The sequence below is a fragment of the Phyllobates terribilis genome, unplaced genomic scaffold (assembly GCF_046119375.1).
Source record: "Phyllobates terribilis strain yellow unplaced genomic scaffold, ASM4611937v1 Scaffold_9__5_contigs__length_417890890, whole genome shotgun sequence".
Taxonomy (NCBI): domain Eukaryota; kingdom Metazoa; phylum Chordata; class Amphibia; order Anura; family Dendrobatidae; genus Phyllobates; species Phyllobates terribilis.
This window is the reverse complement of record NW_027362769.1, coordinates 112,005,258-112,028,082: the sequence shown is the minus strand read 5'-3', so window position 1 is coordinate 112,028,082 and position 22,825 is coordinate 112,005,258. Positions and strand designations below refer to the sequence as shown.

Genomic DNA, 22,825 nt, shown 5'->3' with positions numbered 1-22,825 from the left:
TGACCCTCGAATTGTGAGAATTAGAAATAATCCTGACTACTGGGTTGCCACACTGTTAGATCCCCGGTACAAAAGTAAATTTGCAGAAATTATTCCTGCCATAGAAAGGGATGCACGCATGCAGGAGTATCAGCAGAGACTGTTGCAGAATCTTACATGTGCTTTTCCACAAAATACCAGTGGTGCACGTAGTGAATCTCACAGTTCCAACTTGCCAACCGTGGTCTGTATGGAATTGTTCAATAAAGGGCCCAAAATTAAGATAACATAGATGGGAGAGGTCTCTATGAATAGGAATTCCTAAGTATTTGATACCCTGTGAGGGCCAGGCAAAGGGAAAGTTGGACTGGATGGAATCCTATATGGATTTAGGGAGGGAGACATCGAGGGCCTCAGACTTCGCTGCATTGATTTTAAAATTTTACCATGTAACAAAGTGATCTATTTCAGCCATAACAGCAGGGATGGATATATGTGATTGAGTGATATATACTAGGACATCATCAGCAAATAGAGAGCACTTGTACTCGGTGCCTCCCACCTCAATCCACCTAATATTGGGGTTATGGCGAATTGATGAGAGCAGGTGCTCCGTCACTAGGATGTATAAGAGAGGGGACAGAGGACATCCCTGCCTTGTCCCATTGGTGATTGTGAAAGGTGATGAAAATGTTCTGACGCACCCCCTGGGCCTTGGGACACCCGGAGCCGGACCCTTTTTGGTGGATGCTGGTGGTTGTAGTCTTCGTGGCGGCGATCCGGTTCCGTGGCTCAGGGCGGTCAAACCAGTGGCGGAACTATTTATGTGGTTTTGATGTTTAAATGTCCGACTACGCCACCCGTGGATTGCGGTCAGAGTGAACCGCCGCTACAGGGCAGACCGCTAAGGCTGGTGTTGTGGGTGCAGCAGAGCGTAGCATAACTCCCCACGGGAGGAGTATAGCCTCAGGGCAGTGTATGCGGAGGATGGGGGTGATGGTGCAGGGCAGCAGCAGTAACGACACGGAGTCAGTGATGCAGTTCAGGGCCTTTACTCACAGTTCTTATTATCCAGACCACGTCTGCAGGTAACGGCTGCCCACGTCGTACTGTGCTCACCAGGTGAGGGGCTCAGACAACTCCCAGATAACTTTGGAGCGCTTCACAGGACCCCCTTTGTGTGTCCTTTGTCTGGCCTTTCTTACCAACACTTCTGTCCGGCTGCCTCGGGCCTCCTCTTGGTAAACTTGGCGCCAGTTTCCCTGACCCTATGTGGTGCCTTCCTAGCGGGTGGAGCAAGGGGCTGCGCCACATAAAATGTCAGAGCCTCCGGTTTCTAGCTGAGGGTCGTTTCCTGCCTCCACTAGTTCGGGGACCGGTCTCCCCCTTTGGCCTGACCCCTCCACGCAGGTGGATTCGGGCGTGCGGTGGCGACTCGCCCGTCCGCACCCCTGGGATCCCTTCATTCCTCGTTCCTGGAGCCTTCTCCGCTCCTCTTCCTTCCTTCTCCCTCTTGCAGGCCTGGGCCTCTGTTACTAGGCCTGCCTCCGGAGCAGAGCTCATGCAGAGCCCCTGCTCCCTGCCACTTCTGCTCAGACTTCTCTGCACTGAACTAAGATGGTGCCCACCTTTTATACTCCCTTCTCAATGCACCCAGGAACTGCTTCCTCCCTGCTCCTGCACTGCAGGGTTCCCCTTCCTCAGTGTTCCCTCCCCCCACTCCAGCCAGGGACAGGGACTGTCGTGCCCATCTCAGGGGCATATTGGTCGCCCTGCCCCACGGCAATGTGGTGTAATGCATGCAGGTGTCGGGTCCTGATCCACACTCCATCCTTATCTGAGAGTGAGATATCACACCTCTGGGTGAGGTGCAATACGTCTGTAGCAACCGAGCCCTTGGTGCTACAGTTCCATTTATCTTCAGCCTAGGTGACGTATTGTGATACAGGGCCGTGATTTTGGCTATAAAAGGGTCCCCTAGACCCCTACCCCAAGCTTTTTAAGAGAATCATATATGGCGTGCCAGGAGACTCTATGGAATGCTTTCTCAGCATCCAACGAGAGTATCTACTTACAAATTTTTAACTGCATCTAGCCCAGGAAATACTTTGTGCCTAGTAGCAGTGTCTGCTAGTCAGCGGATTATCCCGGCTGTTAAGCAAGCTACACCACCTGTAGTTTGGACACTTAATTTTTTCAAAGGAAATGCTTCGGGACCACGGGATACTTAGTGAAGAGCATCAGGAGGCACCCCAAGGCATAGGGGCTGGGACTGGCACTAGGATGCCTTGCGGTGGACAGCCGAGCTCGATCCTTATAAAAGCTTTTTAACTGCAGCAGCTTTAGTGGACGCTACTGGAGCTGGAATTACGCGGCTGCTGGCATGAGACTTGCCCTCCAATAGATCCTTGTAAATGGATTTAAAGTGTATTCATTCAAATTAGAGGGACAATTTAAATTAAAAAGCTTAGAGCTGCCTCCACCACAGGGGGGCTCTCTCGACCCACCAGCGGACAGGCACCAGTATTGGGAGAGGGGGGCTGGCCGTCAGGGTTCACCGCGGCTCTGGCACAAACCCGGCGACACGGAGGTGGCACGGGCAGGAGCGGACTGGCCGTCTCGGCTTCTCACTTTTTGGATTTTAGAAGGGCATGACATGCCTATATCTGTGTCTCCCCCTCCTTTTACTCCTCCACCTCTTTTCTTTTCGCATGATTATATGTACTTGTCACTTTTCCATGTGTTAGTTGTGTCTTCTGAGCAGTTTGTCAGCTTTTGGACACCTTTGAAGGTGTTTTCTATGTGTTTCTATGTGTTTTTGTTTGCCTGCCATTGGTTTTAACGGTGTTCGAAGGTGTTCGACGAACAGTTCGACGAACAGTTCGGCGAACACACGGGTGTTCGACGAACCGAACCGAACTCGAACACTACGGGGGTGGCTCAACACTACTGCCTATATACACTGCCTGCCTGATATCTCTGCGGATGGATTAGTCCTCAGAAGGACAGTTTGTTGAGATGGATATGTGTAATGTACTAGTTTTCTCCCTACACTACCTAATACACAACCAAATCTCTCTCTAGCTCAGCAGCACCTCTCCCTACACTGCCTGATTGCGGGGTAGACTGATGAGCACAGCGGCGCCAGGTCTGATATAGACCTGATGACACTGTACGGCCAGCCAATCACTGTAATGCCACAACCAACATGGCTGCGGCATTACAGTGAGTGGCAGGCAATCCCTGCATGTTGATTGGCACTCTAAAGAGCGCCAAACATGCAGGGAAGGGACCCGAGCATCCGCCCGAGCATCTCGCAAGTACTCGGCAAGCCCCGAGCATCGAGTACTGAGATGCTCGGGTGAGTAACGAGTACTTGCGAGTATGCTCGCTCATCACTAGGTGAGACACGTTGTTCTGAGGTTTGTATCACACATGATGGGATTATATACGTGGCTCTGAGGGCTGTATCACACATGATGGGATTAGATACGCGGCTTTGCAGGCTGTATTGCACATGATGAGATTAGACACGCAGCTCTGAGGTTTGTATCACACATAATGGAATTAGATACACAGTTCTATGGGTTGTATCACACATGATAAGATTAGATACGCGGCTTTGGGCGGCATCACACATGATGGGCATTATATGCGCTGCACAGCGGGCTGTATCACACATGATGGAAATTAGATATGTGGCTCTGCGGACTGTATCACACATGATGGGATTAGATACGTGGCTCTGAGGGTTGTATCATTTATGATGAGATTAGATTCTCATCTCTGTTATGTCAGTGTAAAGCCTTCTTCAGATATCTTTAACACAGGGACGTCTGAATGAAGCGTTACACTGACATTGCAGAGCTCAGTCAGTGTTCAGAGCACAACAGGGTGATGACTACACTGCTGTGCTCTGAACACTGTGGTGACAGCAGTGGTAAGTGGTGGTCGTCAGCCTGACATTGCAGTCCTAATCCCCGGCTACCGCGCCATTCTCACTGCTGTAAAAAGTCTGTACGCAGTGCTCTCACCGCTTTGAGCAGCGCTGCAGCGGTGACCTCTCCAGTGGTGAGAACAGCACGGTATCCTGACAGCAGCACAATGTCAGGCTGCTGATCACTGCCCTGATACTCACCGCATCCCGGCACCTTCTGTCACTCCTCGTGCTGAACACGGTGAGCAGTGACCGGAAGAGATTGTAGCTCATACACCGACCGCAGACATCTATGCCCGGGGATGCCATATTTGTGCTGTGTAAGTGTCACACTCAATAAATAAATAAGAATGGCAGCCCTAGTGGCTGCAGAAATAAATAAAAGAATGTTAAAACACCACATTTAATTTTGTATTAAAAATAATTGATATTACAAAAATAAAAAGATCCCAGTTTAAGTGGAGACGTGGACCATACATACACAACTTACACAGCTTGGTGCTAGAGAACCTGACCAGGTCTGCTAGCCTGCACCACCGGCCAGCAGCTAACTCCATGACTCCATCCCAGTGGCCCCTGTGTAGGGTTTGTCCTTCATCCATTAACCCCTGTAAAGGAATGTGGAATTACAGTGAGTACGGAAAGTATTCAGACCCCTTTAATTTTTCACTCTTTGTTTCATTGCAGCCATTCTTAGAGCCACCACGTGACCATTTTACAGACCACTTACAACAGAGGTGCAGAACCTATGGCCCATGATGCCTCAATGTGGAAACCTCAACCAAATGGATTCAAACATGATTTTCGGTGACTGGTGGCTTGCCCATGTATATTTTTCATGTTTGAGAGCAGAGTACTAACACACATTACAGAAGCAAAGATGCACAATCTACATTCCCTATCAGTCTTTGGAGTGTGGGAGGAAACCAGAGAACCCAGAGGAAACCCACGCAAACACGAGGAGAACATAAAAACTCTTTGCAGATGTTGTCCATTGTGTGATTTGAACCCTGGACCCCAGCGCTGTAAGGCTGCAGTGCTAACCACTGAGCCACTGTGCTGCCCACGTAATAAAAAGCCTCTTTTCTTGGTGTCATGTTTCATGTTTTTTTCATTTTTGTATTAAGGTGAATTAGAATAAAAGAGTCCCTCTATGATGAGTCTATAGGGTAGAGGTTACTTCATGGGAGGACTTTAAATAATCGCGTTCCATGTTGCTATGACAGTCAAAGCACCGGCCAATCAGCTGCCAGCATATAGTGGAAGATACCATATTTTATATTTTAGGGGGAGAGTAGTGTCTTATAGATGTTTAATTATGTATTATTTTGATGAAGGAACGCGTGAAAGTCAACAAACTCCTCCTCACATGATACAATATATCATTATTACATGTGATTGCATCTAAAAACAGTATGTATTTAGAAGACAGGGGCACTTTAAATAAGAGATGAATACGACCCTCTAGTAAATAGTTCTGACCAGTGAGCGATGGCATCACAAACTGCCGCATGATGTAACAATCCAAACATTCCATCTCTATGGCAACCGGACATTCCGCCAGTAACCGTTTTACTGACACAGTGAAAACGCAACATTTCGTATTCACTTTCAGTGAAGTGAGAACCAAAATTCGAGATTGTTATCCGCAATAATGACTGAAAGAAGGTCTACCAGAGCAAATAAAGGGGCCAGATACAAGGAATATGTAGCTGATGGCCTGCTCATTTTTTTCTGGGAAAAGGAAAAACCATGTAAGTGTAAAGTGTAGATGTAAAATAGTTGTACAAAAAATTCCATTAAAGGGAACCCGGTCATTATATTAATACTTACCGAGCTATGGGCAGCATAAGTCAGAGCTTGGTGCACGACTGCAGCCAGCTGTGGTTTTTTCTGAAATGCTCCGTCGGCTCCCCCCCCCCGCACCACTTTAGTTGATTGACAGGTTTCTCAAGTGTGAACATAGGGAGCGATCTGTCAATCACCTGGAGCGAGGCAGGGATAAGATGGTCATCGGACAGTGACAGGGAGACAGACGGCTATTTAAACACCAGAGAATTTTTAGAGAAAAACATAACTGGCTGCAATTACCACCAATATTCCTAGTAAAATAGATATAAATTACTGATAAGGGAAAAAACCCTCTGGAAGAAAGTCCAAGTTAGAATGCAAACCCCAAATCAGCTGTTATTGTTTTCTAAGCAGATAATTCTCCTAATATTCCCCATTATTTCCAATAGTAGCTGTTCGTCGTATTGTAACAACATATCCAAGAAAGAGAAGAACCCTAAAATTCTTTCTGGAGCAGGCCGCCGTACTCCCTGAAATCGGAGATCCCAATACAGAGGTAGACTGCAGACTGTACACGACGTAAGTCACCATTTGTATAGTACTCTACCTGCTGTGTCAGAGGGGTCATTTACTTTTATGTCCATGTATCAGGGATAGAAGGGGTCTTGTCTCCTTATATCTACAGTACAGAATCTCACAGTTCTTAATGCATTCATTGTCTACTCTAAATAGAGATGAGATTGACGCATCGCTCGGACTTGTGGAACTATCAAGACAATTTGAGGAGAAAAGAATCCCGAACCAGTGAGTTACTCTCAGTGATGGCACCGGCCTGACTATAACTTCATCTTAGCTTATTTCTTGAGAAAGGGATAAAACGTAACTTATAATCACCAAGCATTAAACAACCCCAATAAATAAGTACAATTACTGCACTGAAGTACAAGTCCTGATTCCACAATGTGTCACTCAGGAGATGACTGATACAAACGTAAACAAAATGCATACAAATACCCGACGTCTCTTAAGCCTCATAGGTTGTGTACATCAAAGCAACAACTCTCCCTTAAAGATCTCTAGTCTCTAAGCGTTTCAATATCTCACTAGCAGACAACTCATTAGGAGACATCTATTTACAAAGAACTATTATAATACTTAAGTATTATGTAACTCTAAAAGTATTAAAAACTACCATAAATAAAAATAAAAAAAAATCCACAAGCAAATGTGTGTAGGATCTAGTATTAATGCACCTAAACTTCAATAATCCAGTAGGCGACTATGCTCACTACCGCACACTCAAATAAATCCACAGGGCAGTTACTGTTGTGCTAGAATATATAATTTATATGCTGAGCTTCCTTACTCCAGCATACTATATCAGCACTAAAGGAAAGATCACATTTAATCAATGCCCCTTATGCTGACAATTTATTGTCCCTGTGATCCTGCCGCCATAGTATATCAGACAACTTTCGACTGATCGTGTAACTATCCATATGATATATCAGTCGCTCTATTTTCATGGAGTATCCAAATGCATGCTAAGATCATCATCTCGTTTACGATGAGGTCCCCTTTACCTCCTCAGTCGGGGCATTCAATAATGTCCCTCACAGTGAGAGTCATTGCACATAAGCAATGGTATTATCTGCCCTATCAGTCCGATCATTCACCAACGACAGCACACAGTGAGGGTCCAGCTATCATCTATATTGTAAATGTCCCTTATTGTAAATGCCTATAATTCACATTCAGAGTCTAGCATATATCACACTAAACTGCGATCAGGCCCTCACTATTACAAGCATATTGTTATTAGCTCATTTGCCTTCTACCAGAAGTTGTCACACAACATTCAAGTGTGCATAACGCCAAAGATGCTCCCTGCATGGACTATCGTATATAATGAATAGCACCAACAACATGTCCGTTATTTAAAGATAAGGTCACGCCCATTCGCTGACGTCAGACCTGCACGCCTAACCCTAATGTATTTATTGTCTAACCTAAACAGAGATGAGATTGATGTCGCGCTCGCGATTATTGAGCTATCAAGAAGATGTGAGGAGCACAGAACATCTGAGCAGTGAGTTACAATCAGTGATGGCACCAGCCTCACACTATAACCTCATCTCAAGATCTTATTTCTTGTCCGTTACACATGTAGAAAGTCTGGATTTTTTATTCCTTCTTCAGGGCTGAAAAACCAAAAATGAAGAACGACTCAAGGAAAAGAGCTGATAAGACCAGCAAGCCGCCCCCCAAGAAAAGAGCAAAAAAGAGCAACTACCAGTCACCACCATAATTTACCATATTTCTATTATCTATTTTATTTAAAGAGCTAGTTTTTTATTCTGATAGTTTTTAGTTTTAGTTAATGATTGAGCGCTTATTTCTATAGTTATAATTATTTCTATATTTTTAAATCTATTTATATTTTTGTATATTTCGCATTTATTATAAATAAGAGATCTATATTTTTATACGAAAGCGGATAACATCCACGAGCCAGTACCATCTATGGCTAACATCCATCGGCCAGTAACAATTATGCCTAACATCCATCTGCCAGTAACAACTATGCCTAATATCCATCTGCCAGTACCATTGATGGCTAAACTCAACCTGCCAGTACCATCTACCGATAACTTCCACCTACCAGTAACAATGATGCCTAATTTTGACCTGCCTGTACCATCTATACCCAACTTCCACCTGCCAATTCCATCTACAGCTAATATCCACCTGCTGTTATCATCTAAGCATAACTTCCTCCTGCCAGAACAACCACCGCCAGCCACCACCATAATTTAACATTTTTTTTATTCATTTTTTTATAAAGCTAGTTTTTTATTCTTATACATTTATTGGTATTTTTAGATTTAGTGAATGTCATATTTATTTTTAAATTTTTTACTCAATTTATATTTTTTTATAATTTGTATATAGTGTAAATATTGTAAATAAAAGATATATATTTTTATACAAAAGCGTTGGTTGTGGATTGTGTTCTTTATTTCTCTATAAATTTGCTTTGACCTAAGAGATGATGATTAGTGTTGAGTGAGCACTAAAATGCTCGGGTGCTCGAAGCTCGGGCCGAGCTCACCGTGATACTCGGGTGCTCGACCCGAGCAACGAGCCCAATGTTAGTCTATGGGAGACCCGAGCATTTTTGCGGCGGCACTCCCGGCAGTCTGTAGAAAGCCTAAAAAGTGCCCAAAACGATAGTGTCAGTGCTCAAATGACATGGGGACAGCATGGGGATCGCCCCAGGAAGCATTTCTGACCCCCAGGTCACTGCTGTAAACAATGTGGTCAGAGGTATTAAGCCACTTTTACGGGCTCACAATAAAATGTTCAAAAACAAAACTGAAACTGCTTTCCTGTGAAATATGTTAAGGAACATCCTTTCCAGGGTAAAGACTTGTGTATAAGGTAAAATAAATAACCAAAAACAAAAATACTCCTCCACACCTTGGGCTATGTTCACAAGTAGCTTTTTCTTATGCCTTTTTGCACTTTTGTATTGCTTTCAACCGTGACAAATGCATTCACCGGGAAATGTCATTTTAACATTTTACAACCTTATCTGCCATGTGCTGTGTGACACATGCATACAGTGCTGAAAAGACATGGGAACAGCATGGGGAAGACCCCTAGAAGCATCACTGACACCCAGGTCACTGCCTAAGGCTATGTGCCCACGATGCGTTTTCCAAGCGTTTACGCTGCGGAATTTCTGCAGCGTAAACGCTTGGGAAACGCTTGGTAAACCTTCCCCATGGTCTCCAATGCAATTCCGCACTTTCAATGCCCATGTTGCATATTTTTCCGCAGCGTTTATGCTGCGCTCAAACATACGCAGCATGTCCATTAATTTTGCGGACACGCAGCGTAATCGCCGCCATTGACTTGCATTAGAACGCGCCAATTCCGCAAGACTGCATCTGTACTTGCGTAATTGGCGCGTTCTAATGTGCGGATGGTACCCAAGTCTGGAGGAGAGGAGACTCTCATCCAGACCTGGGTACCATAGAATCTGTAAAAAAAAGAATTTAAAATAAAAAATAAAGTTTATACTCACCTTCCGATGTCCTCCCGGTGTTTTGTCCACGCCGTCCGGTCTCTTGCAATGTTTGCGCTGTTGTGAAGGACCTGCCATGACGTCACTGAGTCATGTGACCCATCACATGACTTAATGACGTCACCGCAGGTCCTTCACACCACCGCAAGCAATGCAAGAGACCGGACGCAGCAGAGATGACACCGGGAAGACACCGGAAGGTGAGTATAATCTTTTTTTTTATTTTTTACCATTCTTATTCTTTTTCTTAACTATTACTTGGTCACACTATATAAATCCATTCCATGCCGGTTGCATGGATTTATATAGTGTGACCAACTTGTCAAGCACTTTTCCAAGTGATGCTAAAATCGCTTGGAAAACTGCTTGAAAAAACGCATGCAAAAACGCATGTAAAAAGCTTCTCTCTTGCCGAAAAAAAGCATGTAAATCTGCATGCGTTTTTTTCTGCCAGAGAGAGGCAAAAACGCTCTGCATCAAATCTGCTACGTGGGCACATAGCCTAAAAGTGTGCCCATCAGAAGTGATTCTTGCCGCATCAGAAGATGCAGACTTGCAACTATCCCCGTGCAAGTCCTTGTCCCAGGGCAGTGTTCAATTGTACCTCCCCCATTCCTTGCAGTGCAAGTGCAAGTATGCAGCCTGCCACCCACCCACCCCCAGGCTGCAATACCATACTGCTTGCTTTCTTGCCTAAAAGGCCCAATTTCAAGTGCATGTAGAGGCGGAATCAGGCCACCACGTCATGGCTGCGTCGGCGGCCTGGTATCCATACTCAGTCCCCAGCCGCCCAGCGGCCGGGTGTCCACGCTTGGTCCCCAGCCGCCAGGGGGTGGCCGGGTGTCCATACTCGGTCCCCAGCCGCCCCGCGGCCCCACACACAGTCCCCAGCCGCCTGGGGGCGGCCGGGTGTCCCTAAACAGTCCCCAGCCGCCCCTATTTGTCCCGGTGCGCCTTATACACAAGCGCGCATACCAAAACGTTATCTGTGCCCTCCCCAGTGCATTTAGGGGGAAGGACAGCCTAACCACAAACACGTGGACAAATGAATGTGGCCAGGGATGATCCATCTCACTGACGCCTTCACACTGGGTTAATATTGTGGAAGCCAGGACACAGTTGGACACTGGGATGCAACACGTCCTCCAGACATAGAGGATTGCGGGTCCTGGGTCAATCAGGTTTCAACACAAAGTTTAGAAGGTAGACAGCAGCAGTGGTCGGCCTCCTACACAACGAGTAAATTATTCATGATCATGAGGCCATCCATCTCCTTAGCTTTCTGTTCCTTGGAATGCAAGCGCATGTATGTAGTAGCGGCTAGGCCTGAGGTGGTCAGCGTTTTGGCGCATATCCTACCTCCTCCGAGGATTGCTGGATGTTTTCCTGCTACTATCCCAGTTCTATGACTCCCGTTAAACCAAAGCTTCAGGTGATGAATGAAGGATGAGGTGGTGGCAAAGGAGAAAGAGCAGGAGGAACAGGGACCATTCACATCAATATCAGGCCAGTCAACCACACATGTCTTGTAGGATATGTTTCTGTACCAAAAGGAGCAGTTTGGCTACAAAGTTATATGGCATACAGTGAGTGCAATGCCTACCAAAAAATTTGAGGCACTCCAATGCCCCTTGGAAGTGACATAGAGGTCAGAGGGACTTAACTAAACCGTTTTTTCCATTTATAGCAACTGGGACTCCTGTACACTGTTGGCCTAAGCAGTGAATGGAAGGCTTTCCAAAAATTATAAGGAACTGCAATTCCCCTTGAAACAGACGTGGATTACAGCGTATTAAAAACCTTCTACCCATTATTGGGGAGTGGGTCTCCCTTACTGTTCGCCTATGCATTGAAAAGCAAAAGCTGACTAAAATTAGGAGGAAATGCAATGCCCGTTGGAAGAGTCGTGGAGGTTAGAGGTAATTAAAAACAACACTTCAATGCCCCTTGAAAGAGCTGTGGAGTTCAGAGTGGTTTAACCAGACGGTTTTAATGCCCCTTGGAAGAGTGGTGGAGGTCGCAGCTGATTAAAAAGACAATATCAATGCCCCTTGGAAGAGCTGTGGAGTTCAGAGTGGTTTAACCAGACGGTTTTAATGCCACTTGGAAGAGTGGTGGAGATCGCAGCTGATTAAAAAGACAATATCAATGCCCCTTGGAAGAGTGGTGGAGGTCGCAGTGGAATAAAAAGACAATATCAAGGCCCCTTGGAAGAGTGGTGGAGGTCTCAGTGGAATATAAAGACAATATCAATGCCCCTTGGAAGAGCTGTGGAGTTCAGCGTGGTTTAACCAGACGGTTTTAATGCCCCTTGGAAGAGCTGTGGAGTTCAGAGTGGTTTAACAAGACGGTTTTAATGCCCCTTGGAAGGGTTGTAGAGGTCGCAGTGAAATAAAAAGACATTATCAATGCCCCTTGGAAGAGTGGTAGAGGTCGCAGTGGAATAAAAAGACAATATCAATGCCCCTTGGAAGAGTGGTGGATGTCGCAGCTGATTTAAAAGACAATATCAATGCCCCTTGGAAGAGTGGTGGAGGTCGCAGTGGAATAAAAAGACAATATCAATGCCCCTTGGAAGAGCTGTGGAGTTCAGAGTATTTAACCAGACGGTTTTAATGCCCCTTGGAAGAGCTCTGGAGTTCAGAGTGGTTTAACAAGACGGTTTTAATGACCCTTGGAAGAGTGGTAGAGGTCGCAGTGAAATAAAAAGACAATATCAATGCCCCATGGAAGAGTGGTGGAGGTCGCAGTGGAATAAAAAGACAATATCAATGCCCCTTGGAAGAGTGGTGGAGGTCGCAGTGGAATAAAAAGACAATATCAATGCCCCTTGGAAGAGTGGTGGAGGTCGCAGTGGAATAAAAAGACAATGTCAATGCCCCTTGGAAGAGTGGTGGAGGTCGCAGTGGAATAAAAAGACAATACCAATGCCCCTAGGAAGAGTGGTGGAGGTTACAGTGAAATAAAAAGACAATATCAATGCCCCTTGGAAGAGATGTGGAGTTCAGAGTGGTTTAACCAGACGGTTTTAATGCCCCTTGGAAGAGTGGTGGAGGTCGCAGCTGATTAAAAAGACAATATCAGTGCCCCTTGGAAGAGTGGTGGAGGTCGCAGTGAAATAAAAAGACAATATCAATGCCCCTTGGAAGAGTGGTGGAGGTCGCAGTGGAATAAAAAGACAATATCAATGCCCCTTGGAAGAGCTGTGGAGTTCAGAGTATTTAACCAGACGGTTTTAATGCCCCTTGGAAGAGCTGTGGAGTTCAGAGTGGTTTAACAAGACGGTTTTAATGACCCTTGGAAGAGTGGTAGAGGTTGCAGTGAAATAAAAAGACAATATCAATGCCCCATGGAAGAGTGGTGGAGGTCGCAGTGGAATAAAAAGACAATATCAATGCCCCTTGGAAGAGTGGTGGAGGTCGCAGTGGAATAAAAAGACAATATCAATGCCCCTTGGAAGAGTGGTGGAGGTCGCAGTGGAATAAAAAGACAATATCAATGCCCCTTGGAAGAGTGGTGGAGGTCGCAGTGGAATAAAAAGACAATATCAATGCCCCTAGGAAGAGTGGTGGAGGTTACAGTGAAATAAAAAGACAATATCAATGCCCCTTGGAAGAGCTGTGGAGTTCAGAGTGGTTTAACCAGACGGTTTTAATGCCCCTTGGAAGAGTGGTGGAGGTCGCAGTGGAATAAAAAGACAATATCAATGCCCCTTGGAAGACTGGTGGAGGTCGCAGTGGAATAAAAAGACAATATCAATGCCCCTTGGAAGAGCTGTGGAGTTCAGAGTGGTTTAACCAGACGGTTTTAATGCCCCTTTGAAGAGCTGTGGAGTTCAGAGTGATTTAACAAGACGGTTTTAATGCCCCTTGGAAGAGCTGTGGAGTTCAGAGTGGTTTAACAAGATGGTTTTAATGCCCCTTGGAAGAGTGGTGGAGGTCGCAGTGGAATAAAAAGACTATATCAATGCCCCTTGGAAGAGTGGTGAAGGTCGCACTGGAATAAAAAGACAATATCAATGCCTCTTGGTAGAGTGGTGGAGGTTACAGTGGAATAAAAAGACAATATCAATGCCACTTGGAAGAGCTGTGAAGTTCAGAGTGGTTTAACCAGACGGTTCTAATGTCCCTTGGAAGAGTGGTGGAAGTCGCAGTGGAATAAAAAGACAATATCAATGAGCCATGGAAGAGACGTGGAGGTCACAGTAGCTTAACAATCCGGTTTTAATGCCCCTTACAAGAGCCATGCAGTACAGCATCTTAAAAACATTATTCCCATTATTGGGGAGTGGGACTTCCATAGTCTTTGCCTATGCCTTCCAAGCAAAAGCTGACAAAAATTAGGACGGAGGAACTTGCAATGCTAGCAAACAAGAGCCATGCAGTACAGCATCTTAAAAACATTATTCCCATTATTGGGGAGTGGGTCTCCCATAGTCTTTGCCTATGCCTTCCAAACAAAAGCTGCCAAAAATTAGGATGGAGGAACTTGCAATGCCCCTTACAAGAGCCACACAGTACAGCATCTTAAAAAAATTATTCCCATTATTGGGGAGTGGGTCTCCCATAGTCTTTGCCTATGCCTTCCAAGCAAAAGCTGCCAAAAATTAGGACGGAGGAACTTGCAATGCTGGCAAACAAGAGCCATGCAGTACAGCAACTTAAAAACATTATTCCCATTATTGGGGAGTGGGTTTCCCATAGTCTTTGCCTATGCCTTCCAAGCAAAACCTGCCAAAAATTAGGATGGAGGAACTTGCAATGCTGGCAACATGGACTAAGGTCACCCTGGTGGTATAGTGGTGGTGGAGACTGAGGATAAGGAGAAGAGCAAAATACAGCTGAAATTAGGAAGCGTATACCCATGTGTGGGTGTGAAGCGGTGCATGGGAATACACCTCCCGAAATAACACAGTGGTTTTGACTTTATGTTACTCTGCTGTCATTTGGTGGTGTTGAGAAGTCTCGCCCAATCCAGCCCTTGTTCATTTTGATAAGGGTCAGCTTGTCAGCATTGTCACTTGACAGGCGAGTGCGCTTATCAGTTATAATTCCCCCAGCGGCACTTGAAACATGCTCCGATAACACGCTAACGGCAGGGCAGGCCAGGACCTCCAAGGCGTACAGAGCGAGTTTATTACGTGTCCAGCTTGGATACTCAAAAATTAAAAGGCACAGAGGAATCACGGAGGAAGCTGGTACGGTCGGCGAGGTACTCCCTCACCATCTTTTGAAACTTTCCACTCCTTGTGAGAATACCCCACGCCTCAGGGCCTGTAAGCTGGGCGGGTCTCAGAAAACTGTCCCAGAACGTTGACAGTGTTCCCCTGCCTCTGCTGGATTAGAGTTGCATCTCTCTCGCCTGTACGCCTTGGTTGGGCAACGAACTGTGACCTCTGCCGCTAGCGTGTTCAGATGGGAATTTTTTTAACAGTTCTGCACCAAGGGCCTTCTGGTACTGCCCCATTTTTGTAGACCTCTCCACCTCAGGAATAAGAGAGTGAAAGTTCTCCTTGTAGCGGGGGTCTAAAAGTGTCACCAACCAGTAATGACTGTCACCCAACATTTTGACAATGCGAGGGTCACGGTTAAGGCAGCGTAACATAAAGTCAGCCATCCGTGCCAGACTGGTAACGGGCAAGACTTCCGTGTCCTCACCAAGATGACGACTGACCATGCTTTCCTCCTCCTCCTCCTCCCTCCTGTCCTCAGGCCACCCACACTGAACCGACGGTATGACAGTTGTACAGGTACTACCGTCTACAGCGCATGATACCAGCTCCTGTTCTTCCTCCTCCTCCTTCTCTCCCTCATTGTCCCCCAATGCACGTTGTGATGAGATGAGGCTGGACTGTGTGTAATCGCCCGCTACGGCTTCTTGATCCATCTCATCATACTCTAGCTGCAATGCCTCCTCTTTAATTCTCTGCAGAGAGCGTTGCAAAAGACAGACAAGTGGGATGCTGATGCTAATGATGGCGTCATCGCCACTCACCATCTTGGTGGACTCCTCAAAGTTTGTCGAGATGGTACATATGTCAGACATCCGGGTCCACTCCTGAGGTCTTATGTGTGGAGTCTGACCTGAATATAGACGGCCTTGTTGCAGCTGTTACTCTACAACTGCTCTCTTCTGCTCACCTTTGCAACATGTGGAGGGTAGAGTTCCAACGTGTGGGGACATCACACACCAGTCAGTGTGCCGGAAGCTGCAAACGCTGCTGCAACACAGCAAGGGCGGCGGAAGCTGTAGCCGACTTGCGAAAATGAGCTGACAGGCGGCGTACTTTGACGAGCAGATCTGGCAACTCGGGGTACGATTTAAGAAACCGCTGAACCACGAGGTTAAGCACATGAGCCAGGCATGGTACGTGTGTGATCTCGCCTCACCTCAGAGCCGCTATTGTCACACACGACCATGCCTGGATGTAGGTTCAGAGGACTCAGCCACAGATCTGCCTGCTCTTTCACAGCTGTCCACAACTCACAAGCAGTGTGAGGTTTATCACCTAAGCTTATGAGTTTCAGCACAGCCTGTTGCCGCTTGGCTGAGGCAGTACTGCAGTGCTTCCAACTTGTAACTGATGTGGTGATATCTGAGATGGAGGCTGAACATGAGGAGGAGGAGGATGATGATGCGCAGGAGCTGTACACTGTGGGGGAACTCTGACTGACATAGGGCCCGCAATCCTCGGTGTGGGGAGGATGTGTTCTGTCCCAAGGTCCGACTGGGTACCGGCTTCCACTATGTTTACCCAGTGTGCCGTCAGGGAGATGTACCGTCCCTGGCCACAAGAACTTGTCCACGTGTCCGTTGTCAGGTGGACTCTCCCAGTAACTGCGTCGTTGAGGGCACGGCAGATGTTTTGGGACACGTGCTTGTGTAGTGAGGGGATGGCACATCAGCCAAAATAGTGTTGGCTGGGGACCGAGTACCGAGGGACGGCCACTGCCATAAGGTTGCGGAAGGATTCCGTCTCCACCAGCCTAAAAGGCAGCATTTCCAACGCAAGCAGTCGTGAAATGTGCGAATTTAGGACTGTGGCCTGTGGGGGGTTGGCTGCGAATTTGCACTTTCATTCAAAGGTCTGGGATATGGACAATTGAACGCTGCAGTGGGACGTGGACGTGGACGTTGATGCTGTTTATTGAGAAACTGCCAGAACAAGTGAAGACTGAGAGGAGGGGGCATCTTTGTATGCAGTATGGAAAGGGGATTGTGTTGCATGCACAACAGCGGAAGAAGCAGTGGTGACACCCGCTGACACTGCTCGTGGACCCTGGGGTTCGCCCCACAAAGTCGGGTGCTTTGCTGACATGTGCCTGATCATGCTAGTGGTGGTCAGGCTGGTAGTTTTGTCACCCCTGCTGATGCTGGCCTGGCAGGTGGTACAAATGGCATTTTGGGGTTATCAGCAGAGTCTTTAAAAAAATTCCAGACTCTGGAAGACCTACCGGTTGTACTGGCAACGTCCCTCGTGTTGGTGTTACGGGGAACAGTTGCCCGCCTTCTGTCTGCGGCCACTACACTGCTTCTTCCTGCCTGTTGGGGTACTCTGCCTCCCTCCCCCTGTGTGCTGCTGGCCTCGCTCTGCGTGTCCTCCTGCCTCGTTGGGTCAGTTACTAGATCATCCACCACCTCCTCCTCTTTCACTTCCGCACCACGGTCCTCCTCCTCACTTTGTGGCAATTGTTTCTCGTCATCATCCACCTCTTGTGACAAATTGCCAGCGTCGCCTTCCTGTGGCCGTGGCTGTTCAAATATTTGGCCATTGCTACAAGGGATCTCCTCTTCTACCACTTCAAGCCTAGCAGGCGAGGGGCCCAAATATGGAAATGGACCAGTGAACAGCTCTTCAGAGTGTCCAACTGTGGGATCAGTTGCTGTCTGACGACACTTTGCATGGTGGGAGGAAGGAGCATCAGGGTGAGAAGGAGTATGCGGTCAAGACTCATGGCTACTAAGACTTGACCGTGTGGAAGATACACAGGAGGTGGTGGTGCCCAGGTGACTGGAAGTATTATCTGCTATCCAATTAATAACTTCACACTTATCACTTCGCAATAGTGGTGTTGTTGTGTGCTTCCCTAGTAATTCGGTCAAGAACTGGGAGAGAGAAGTTGTGGCTGTTGGTTGTGGCACATTTTCACCTTGGCCACGGCCCCGTCCTCTGCACGCACCATCACCAGAACGTCCAGTTCCACGTCCTTTGCCATGCGCCTTGCCCATTGTAAATTAAGTGAAATAGCTTACACTCGCATTATCAATGGCAAAAGGGTAATAAAAAGGAGATTAGAACCGTGGAAGTGGAAAACCACAGTTCTAGTTCTCTGGCCTACACCAGAATCTTTTAAACAGATATATTTGTGTCTGAACAGTCAGCGAGACACTCAAACTGTTTTTTTTTATGTAAAAAAAGGCAAAAAGGTGGATTACACCCAGATTTGAACCGTGGAAGTGGAAAACCACAGTTCTAGTTCTCTGGCCTACACCAGAATCTTTTAAACAGATATATTTGTGTCTGAACAGTCAGCGAGACACTTAAAATGTTTTTTTTTTTATGGAAAAAAGGCATAAAAGTGGATAATACAGAGATTTGAACTGTGGACGTGCAAAACCACAGTTCTAGTTATCTGGCCAAAACCAGACTCTTTTAAACAGATATATTTGTGTCTGAACACTTACAGACACACTCAATTTTTTTTGGGGGGGGGCAAAAAATACCAAAAGGTTAATAAAATGGGTATTTGTACAGTCTGACTGAGGAAAATAAATAAATAAGAGGATTTAGATGAAAAAAAAGGATTTTTCCTGGCCCCTGAGACCTGGGGCTAAGTCTAGCAATTTAAGCAGCAGCAGCACACAGGACTGTAATGCAGTATTTGTTGGTATAACCACTGCGTTTCCGAAACAGCCTGCCTGCCTGCCTGATATCTGGGATGGATATTAGTCCTCAGAAGGACTGTTTGTTTGATTTTGCAGGCTTTAGAGACCATACACTACCTATTTTGCAGTTTAAATCTCTCCCTAGCTCAGCAGCACTCTCCCTACACTGTCTGATCCGGAGTGACTGTGTCCAAGATGGCGGCGCCCGATTTTAAATACTCGAGGTGACGCTGTGCGGCCAGCCAATCACTGTAATGCCCACAATCAACATGGCTGCAGCATTACAGTGACTGGCTGGCAATCCCTGCATGTTCATTGGCTCTGTAAAGAGCGCCAAACATGCAGGGCGGAGACCCGAGCTCCCGCCCGAGTAACCCGAAAATGCTCGGTGCTCGACAAACATCCTAAGTAGTGAGATGTTCGGGCGAGTACTGAGCAGTGTCGAGCATGCTCGCTCAACACTAATCATTATTATATGTGACTACATCCAAAAACAGGATTTTGAAGACAGTTGCACTTTAAATAAGAAGTGAATACGACCCTGCAGTAAGTAGTTTTGCCCAGCGGCAACTGACGCTTCTGCAAGTAACAGTTTTACTGACACAGTGAAAACGCGACATTTCATATTCACTTTCTGTGAAGTGAGAACCAATATTGAAATTGCTGTCTGCAATAATGACTGAAAGAAGGTCTACCAGAGCAAATAAAGGGGCCAGATACAAGGAATATGTAGCTGATGGCCTGCACAACTTTTTCTGGGAAAGGAAAAACCATGTAAGTGTAAAATGAAGACGTAAAATAATTCTATAATAAAATTCCTTTATGGGGACCCAGTCATTAGATTCATACAGTGACTGAAAAAGTTCACGGGAATGAATATGTTTTCAATATTTTTTCACGTGACACCCACAAACTTAAATGTTTTTTATTTGGATTTTATGTGATACCAACACAAATTAGCAAGTATTTGTGAAGTGTTAAGGAAATGATACATATTTTTTAAATATTTAAAAAACATAAATCTGAACATTGTGACGTGCATTTGTATTCTGTCCCCCTGATACAATACTTTGTAGAACCAACTATTGCTGTAATTACCGCTACAAGTCTTTAGGGGTCTGTCTCCACTAGCTGTCACATCTAGAGACTGACATTTCTGCCCATTCTCCACACTCGCTCTAGATCAGTGAGATTGGATGGAGGCGTCTGTGAACAGCAATTTTCAAATCTTGCCACAAATTCTCAATGGGATTTATGTCTGGACTGTGACTGGGCCATTTCCAGACATGAATATGCTTTGAACGAAACCATCCATTGTAGCTCTAGCAGTATCTATAGGGTTGTTGTCCTGCTGGAAGGTAAACCTTCAACCCAATCTCTTACACGTTTTCCTCCAGGATTGCCCTGTATTTAGTGCCATCCATCTTTCCATCAACTCTGACTAGCTTCCCTATCTTAAGAAAAGCTTCCCTCCACCATGATGCCACCACCATATGTGATGGTGTGGATGGTGTTTTAAGTGCAATTTGCATTTAGCCCAAAATTTCTCCTTTGGCCTGATCTGACCAGAGCACCTTCTTCCACATGTTCGCTGTGACCCACTACATGACTTTTTGCAAATTGCAAATGGGACTTCTTATGGCTTCTGGAATATAAAACTAATAGTTGTCCTGTGGACAGATTCCCCCACCTGAGCTCTGTGATATGTTCTTAGCCTGGGCTATTTTTTTTATAATCTAACCCTGCTTTACTTTTTGCCACAACTTTATCCCTGACCTGTCTGGTGTGTTCCTTGGTTTTCATGATGCTGTTTGATTCCTAATGTTCTCAAACACATCTCCGAGGCCTTCACAAAACAGCTGTAGTTATACTGTGAATAATTTACACACAAGTGGACTCAATTTATTAATCATATGACTTCTAGAGGCAAATGGTCACTCAGGATTTTATCTAGGGGTATCAGCTTACAGGGGGGCTGTATACAAATGCACGTTACAATTTTCAGATATATATTTACCAAATAATTAGAAAATCATGTATCTTTTCCTTTACACATCACAAAGACTTGATACTACAGCATCATATAAAATCCCAATAAAATACATTTAAGCTTGTGGGTGTAAAGTGAAAAAATGTGGAAAAGTTCACAGGGTATGAATAATTTTTCAAGGCACTGTAAATGTTGCCCGAACTACGGGAAACATGAAGGAGACTTTGGCTGCACGATTGCAGCCAGGTGTGTTTTTTTCTGAAATGCTCCGGCGGCTTTTCCTTACACCACTCTAATTGATTGACAGATCTCTCAAGTGTGAACATAGGAAGAAATCTGTCAATCACCTAGAGAGAGGAAGGGAGAAAACGGGATGGTCACCGGACGGTGGAAGGGAGACGAACGGCTATTTAAAATATATTTACTCTGAAATGCCAGAGAATTTTTAGAAAAAACACCTGGCTGCAATGAATTGAGTGACAGGCTCCCTTTAATTCTCCTAATGTTCCCCATTTTCTCCACTATTAGCTGGTCGTCAAGCTAAACCAACATATAGAAAGAGAAGAACACTAAAATTCTTCCTGGAACAGGCCGCCGTACTCCCTGAGATCAGAGATCCCGATAAAGAGGTAGACTGCAGACTGTACACAACGTAATTCACCATTTGTATAGTACTGTACCTGCTGTGTCAGAGGGGTCATTTACTTTTATGTCCATGTGTCAAGGATAGTAGGGATCTTAAGTGCAAAATCTCACAGTTCTTAATGCATTCATTGTCTATTCTAAATAGAGAAGAGATTGACGCATCGCTCGGACTTGTGGAACTCTCAAGACAATTTGAGGAGAAAAGAATCCCGAACCAGTGAGTTACTCTCAGTGATGGCACCGGCCTGACTCTATAACTTTATCTTATCTTATTTCTTGTCCGTTACACAGACTCTCTGAGAAAGGGATAAAATGTACCTTATTATCATCAAACATTAAACAAACCCAATAAATAACTACAATTAGAGCAGGAAAGTACAAGTCCTGATTAACCAATATGCCACTCAGGAGATGACTGATACGTACAGAAACAAAATACATACAAATACCGAACGTCTCTTAAACCTCATAGGATGTGGACATCAAAGCAATAACTCTCCCTAAAAGGTCTCTAGTCTCTACGCCAGTGTTCCCCAACTCCGGTCCTCAAGAGCCACCAACAGGTCATATTTTCTGGATTTCCTTAGTATTGCCCAGGTGATAATTGCATCACATGGACAGGAAATAACTCCATCACCTGGGCAATACTAAGGAAATCCTGAAAACATGACCTTTTGGTGGACCTGGACGACCGGAGTAGGGGAACACTTCTCTACGCGTTTCGTCATCTCACTAGCAGATGACTCATCAGGAGACATCTATTTACAAAGACCTATTATAACACATAAGACCATCATGTAACTCTTATGGTAATAGAGTTACTGTTGTGCTAGAATATATCATTTATATGCTCAACCTCTTTACTCCTACATACTATACCAGCACTAAAGGCAAGATCACGTTTAATTGCTTACAATTGCTTACAATTAATTGCTTACAATTAACTGCTTTCAATTTAATTGCTGACAATTTATTGTCCCTGTGATCCTCCCTCCATAGTATATCAGACAACTTTGGACTGATCGTGTAACTATCCATATGATATATCAATCGCTCTATTTTCATGGATTATCCAAATGCATGCTAAGATCATCATCTCGTTTACGATGAGGTCCCCTTTACCCCTCAGTCGGAGTGTTCAATAATTGTCCCTCACAGTGAGAGTGATTGCACATAAGCCCCAGCTCTTATATCATTTGGGATCTGGTATTATCTGCCCTATCAGTCCGATCATTCACCAGCGACAGCTCACAGTGAGGATCCAGCTATCATCTGTATTGTAAATGTCCCTCATTGTAAATTTCTATAATTTGCATTCAGAGTCTAGCATATATCGCACTAATCCGCGATCAGGCCTTCTCTATTACAAGCATATTGTTATTAGCTCATTTGCTTACTACCAGTTGTTTTAAGTTGCCACACAACATTCAAGAGTGCAGGATGCCAAAGATGCTCCCTGCATGTGTAAGGAGGTGGATATATTGCCCACGTTCACCCTTAAAGAAAC

At 45.4% G+C, this 22,825-nt stretch overlaps 1 long non-coding RNA gene across 1 annotated transcript in view; it reads right to left on the bottom strand.

Moving 5' to 3' along the window:
- The window catches only part of LOC141160866 (uncharacterized), a 131,127-nt gene that overhangs the window by 39,490 nt on the left and 68,812 nt on the right, over nucleotides 1–22,825 (bottom strand). The window contains exon 3 of the long non-coding RNA XR_012250549.1: nucleotides 4,407–4,524. This is a non-coding gene — a long non-coding RNA (uncharacterized lncRNA). The remainder of the gene's footprint in view (nucleotides 1–4,406; nucleotides 4,525–22,825) is intronic.